A 6,000-nucleotide genomic window follows, 5' to 3' on the forward strand; every position below is an offset into this window, starting at 1 on the left:
AATTCTGCCTTTCCAACTTGTTAGCATGTTGGGATGGGGTCCCTCTAAAAATGAGCAGAGATGGTGTCTCTAAATTGCTCTGAACATGTAAAGAGGGAATAAGAGAGAGGAGTAAAATCTGCAAACTTAATTAAGATGATAAATGTGAAAGGTTGGTGATTTATGCAAATGGTCAGTGTTGTGGTTTTTTTACTCAAAGCTAGGAAGTTCCTTCTACAGGCTGCAAGAACAAGGCACAGACTGAGGACTTTGCAGAAAACCAGACTAACAGAACATGTGACCATTCAAATGAAGCCGTGCGGAAGCCTTAATTGTTTTGCCCTACCCCTATTGAGCACGACAACAACTTTAAGTAACAAGTTGATGAAATGCTTGTGTTTAAACTCATAACAAGGTTAGAGTAAACAAAAAATCTTGGTGTAGAAATATTTGAATGCTTTATCCTAATATTTATTGCCAAAATTATTTCCTGTAAGCCCTTGACATTGAGAACCCCTTCACTTTGTTAACTGCTTGACAAACACAGAACAAAAACGACTGTCTACTGAAGAATGCAAATACCAGGGAAGAGATGAATACAGACGCACCAAGGACACAAAAAGAAACCTGTTGGAAGTAATTTTAACGCTTCCAAGCAGTGCAGGCAAAATTAAGGACAAAATAACTGAAGGGGATAAGTAGGATCACAAAAATTGGAGGACTCTGGCTTAAGGAAGCTAAGGTGAAGGTCAGTGGGGTTTTGAAGAGCAACGAGAAGCTGGGGAGAATTTATGAAGATGGACAGGATCCCAGTATCGCTTTCCTTCCTCACTAAACCACTCAAACTTTGAAGCTTCTCTATTCCTGGGCTCCTCTCCTCATTCCCATCCCTCCCTCCATGCAGCAATCTATCACAGAGCTTCCCTGCCCCATCCTCTCCTCCCAGCAACAGCTGTGTTCTTGCCTCTGTATTGCTTTGTTTGTGGCTTCGATAAGAGGAGAGAGAAACTGCAGAAGGAAGCAGGATGGTGATGTGTAACTGTGCAGAGGAAAAGCAGAGCCCGGCTGCTTAGGAAATAGTTGCTGCTCAAACAGGTAAGTCTGCTGTCTCCTCCAGTGTGGGCAGAATTGCTCTTTGCTGCTGCCGTTAGCCTGTTGCCCTGGGGCAACTGCCTACCTTGCTATACCCAAAGCTGGCCCTAAGTCAGAATCACAACCACAGAAATTAAGATGTGCTACATTAATATTTCCAGTGGTTTGTAACAGCATGGGATTCTGTACGAACCACTATATAGGTAAACAGTGTACAAAGTAGAGGGAAAAGGAATTTATACCTTCTACACAAGATCTGGTCTTGCGGTCAGCTGGGTTTAGTCACTAGCAGTATATTCACCATCAGAAATAAGAAACACTCTTTTTGAAGCATCAGGATGAACAGGATATGTTATTTTTTAATTTACTCTATGCTTTAGAAGTACTGCATAGTAATCTGAATCCTTTCCAGATATCCTGCAAATAAGACTCTTACCATCGTAAGAATTTCATTTGCAGGAGGCTGTACAACCTATTAGGCCTAACATAAATATATTTGAATAAACAATCATTTACACAGGGTGAAAATATACAACTCAATGGAAGAAGCATTTTTTTTTACCCATTAAATCCTAACTGTGATATGCACTGACATTTATCTGTGGTACTTCCTTCAATTGTTCTCATTAAAATTGGACTACAGTTACTTGTAGCCTTGCAATGTGTTAAAATGAAGAAAAAAAAAGTAATTTTGAGAGCAGTTAATTTGGAATTAAATTAGCTTCTTCACAGATCAGAAGATATGTACATAGCAGAATCTTATTGAATTATACCAGGTTGCTTCACTATGTAAGAAAGGGCAAAGGACAGTGAGACATTGCTCCTCACAGAATTGCAAAGCTATACCCCCAATCAAATCCCATCAAGAAGAGAGAAGAAAGAATATGAAAACAATTCTGTTCTGAAGGATTGTTTCTCTCTTTTTTTTTTTTTTTTTTTTAAGGCAGGTAAAAATAGAACGGTTTAGCGTGCCAAAAAGTAGTTTTAAACACAGGCCTCATTCAAGTCAGCAGGCATTCTTCCACTGACTTCCATAAGGGTCTTTCTAACACAGAAGTACCACAACCCACCTGGGACAAGTCTACCATGACTTGGGGATGATGCAGGAGGTCAAGTGAGTCACTGGACTTAGACACTGGCTGTTGTTTGAGCGACAGTGATCTTGACCCTTCTAGGTCCAGCCTGGGAGAATAGGAAAGCATTCCAACCAAAATACTTATACACGTGTACTTCAAAGGTGTTAATTTTCCAAACCAGAAGGAAGGATGAGAAATGGATCAGAAAGAAAATTCATACAGAAGAATATGAATAAAACTTATTTAGAATCAAAACCATACTGTGAAGGAAGAGAATTCCAGGCAACTTCTGGTTCAGTACAGAAATAAAGGCAACAATGAAAATAAAGCCTAATTCTAAATCCAGGGATGGAATAAACAAGGAATCGATAGACACCAGTACAAGTTACAGGTTAAAAATGACAGAAATTTCATATGGGTTGCTAAAGACATAGAGACTCAAATCCATCATGACCAGAGACAAATTAACAGCTACAGCTGTTAACAGAGATGCAAAAGAGTTGGAATTACTTTGTAAATATTTTTTCTGAACTTTGAAATGCAGGATGGTGCACCTGTGTTGTGTGAAAATGGTGCTTTCCCGTCTGTCAGTTGCAAAGAGGGTGCTAAACCACAACCATGGGGGATAAATGCTTTTTAGTCAGGAGATCTAGACTACTTTTACCCAGAAACCTAAAATTTTGGCTCAGCAATTTTAAAAATTATATATATTTTTTAAATACATCCTGGAATACCAGGGCACAGATAGAACATTAAGGTACCAAAATCTTTTGTCAATATTTAAAAACCTCTGTATGATACACTCTGCAAATATGGTGAATTCATAAGATAAACAAAGTTTGGTAAAAATCAAATGAGGTAAATTGCCTTCTGGAGAACAGGATGCCTGAGCTGCAGCTGCAAGCCAAAAAAGGGTTATGACATTAAATTGTCTCCTTCAAATACGTGCAGGAGAGAGAAGAGCTGGAGTTCAACTTAAGAGGAACTAGCTTGCTAGAGAAAAGTTGGAAGCAGCAATGTTCTAAAACAAAAACTGAGAGAGAGGAGGAGGAGGGGATTGAGAGCAGAAGATGAGTCAGAATAGGATATCAGAATCTATAGGTATCAAAACCAACTAATTAAAACAGGCAGTGAGAGATGTGATTGGTTTCAGTTTTAATTTAATAAAAGCTTAATGGGTTGGTGTTTGGTTGTTTTGTTTTGTTTTGTTTCCAAAACCAGTGAAATAAAAATAGACTGTAGGTCAAATAATCTCTTTGGTTAAAAATGTGGGGATAGGCAAAATGCATTTACCTATATTTTTCTTAACTAACTCCAGGGAAGATTGTAGCTTAATTTTAACCTTCATCCCTACCGGAGAAAGCAAGCAAACACAACACTGTTAGCTAAGGATTCAGCTGGTATAAAAAGTAGATATGAGTCAGATCTGCAAAAAACTCCCCATATCCTCAGGCACTTCTGGTGGCAGCGATGCTGCCGAGTTAGATCCAGAGCAGCTAGATGGAGGACAAGCAGCCATTTACCGACAAGAACTTAACATGGACTAAAGAGCAGCCTGACAAGTGGGATGAACACGCAAGCAGTGTGTTGTAGTATGAAATGACTCTGCGGCTGCTGGTGCTGGACCAGCTGGTTCAATGTGCAGACAGAGCCTAAGCAGATTCTGATTCAAGGTGGGAGAAAAGGAGAGAGGTAAATGTATGCATCTGGCCTGACATATGTTTTGGCTCAGCTCTGTGAAAGGAAAAAGATACATCTTGTAAAGAAATGTCACAAAGAACAAGTGATAAATAATGAATAAAGATTCTGCGTTATTTGTTTATAGAATATCAAGAGCATCCTCCTAGCTGCATTTTCAATTATCATGCATTTCTGTAAAGCCCTACAGTGATTGCTTTAACCTTGATTTTAAGACAGAAGTAATCGTAATGTGCAGGCATATTGGTACAGCCATGGTATCAAGGAAAGAACGGTGAAAAGTGTATTTATAAAGCAGTAAAATCACATTAAAACTGCTATGCAATAAAAACTACATTGTAGGCAGCATCTGGGAAAAGGGTATTCACAAACCAATAATATCCTATTATAACTAATGTGCAATAAAAGCATACCATAGCAGAATTTGTAACAGTTTTCAGATCAGGGCCCTGGAAATGAATTTTTGACCTTTTCCAGTATAGCTAGCTTCAACTCGGCACTTCGGGTACTGCTCAGGAAGCGCCTAGGACGCAGCTTGATTTAAGAAATGAGGCTTTTCCCTCGTGAATCAAACAAACACACAAATGTGGTCTGTTAACCAAGTATGCGGCAAGTAACCTTATTAAAAAGAAAAAGTGTTCCTGAATCTAATTGAACTATCTTGATGGATAAAAGAACAAAAATATGTGTCTGCTTCAAAAAAACACAGCCTTCAAATAGCACATGGTCATATTTTCAAAAATGTTATTTGCTCCTGCACCCAAACTGCAGTCCAAGTAACTGTATTTGAGAGTAAATAATTATTTGGGATATTTTTTAGCAGCTAAACAAATGAGCAAACCTGTGAATTGACCCAAAATTATTCTTTTGTTTGTTTTTTTTTTTTTCTCACCAAATGGAATCTGCTGTTATACTTTCATTTTTTTTTTTAAAGTGACAACAAAATTAATCTCACAATACAATTCTGAAATGAAAAAAGTTTTTCATGTTTTGTTTTAAAAGATTCAGATTGTTTCCATTTTCATTTTTTAGATGAACAATCTGCTGAGTTCAGCGCAAATTTACACTGAAATTTGATCCATTCAAGAGTGCATGTTTCCATAACTGATTTGCTTACAATTTGACCCCCCTTTGTTGCATCTCTGATTCTTCCCTATAGAAGGTGTAACCTGAAATCCACTGAAGTCGATTGGAATTTCTGCGTGTCAGTGAGCAAATGTCAAACTCCTCACTGCTCAGGCACTGTTATACTAATGGAATTTGATACAGAAAAGCAAGAAAAATTAAAAGTAAACACTGGAAATTAAAATCAGTGTTTGTTAGAGCTGCAGTGGCTTAAATTCTGAGGCTACTCTGCAACTGTAAACAAACCTTTCTCAAGGTAAGCTGCAAAACAGCACACACAAAACGATCAGGGTGCTGATGAATGCCCCCCACCCCGTCCAGGACACAGCCCATGTGAAAGACGTGGGGCTCTCAGAAACATCACTGCAAAGGGCTGATTGACGCCACTGTAAGGGAGAGCAGGATTTGACCATATTGAGGAGATCAGAGGACAGACTTCTTCACGCGCCTGATAGATTTTGCATCCGACAGAAAGAAATCTAGGTTCTGTGTTCTGCAGACCAAGTGTAAATCTTTCTGGAGATCTTCCTGAATCCCAGGTAACAAACGATTTTTCTCTTCACCTAAGGAGATTTTTGCCAGATTTGTTACACTAGAGCAAAACTCACCACCGCTACTGCAGATGCATTGTGCTGGCCTCATGTTTTAAACATCTGAAAAAGCCAATTAAGCTTGTTCCCGATCCCATTGTTTCTTTCTTTTACATTAAGGCTTCTTTAGAGTTGAGATCCTATATGTCTCCAACAAAAGTAACATAAAAACAAGAAGCTGAATTTTATTCCTCTTGTATAATAAGCTTCCAGTATGGCACTTACAAAGACTGTGTTCTTATGTAAAATAAGCAAGAGGGATTAAAAGAGCAAGGGCTGTATTTTTCATTCACTTATCAGCTGTGGCTCACAGTTCTTCCATGAACTGTATTATCTAATCAAAAAAACCACCGAGTGTCATGTTGCTCAGTCAGATTATACGGGAAGCTCCTGTTCTCCTGAGAGTGACAGGCATCACAAGAAATGTGGTGGGATGAATG

Source organism: Phalacrocorax carbo, chromosome 4, assembly GCF_963921805.1.
Source record: "Phalacrocorax carbo chromosome 4, bPhaCar2.1, whole genome shotgun sequence".
NCBI classification, from domain to species: Eukaryota; Metazoa; Chordata; class Aves; order Suliformes; family Phalacrocoracidae; genus Phalacrocorax; species Phalacrocorax carbo.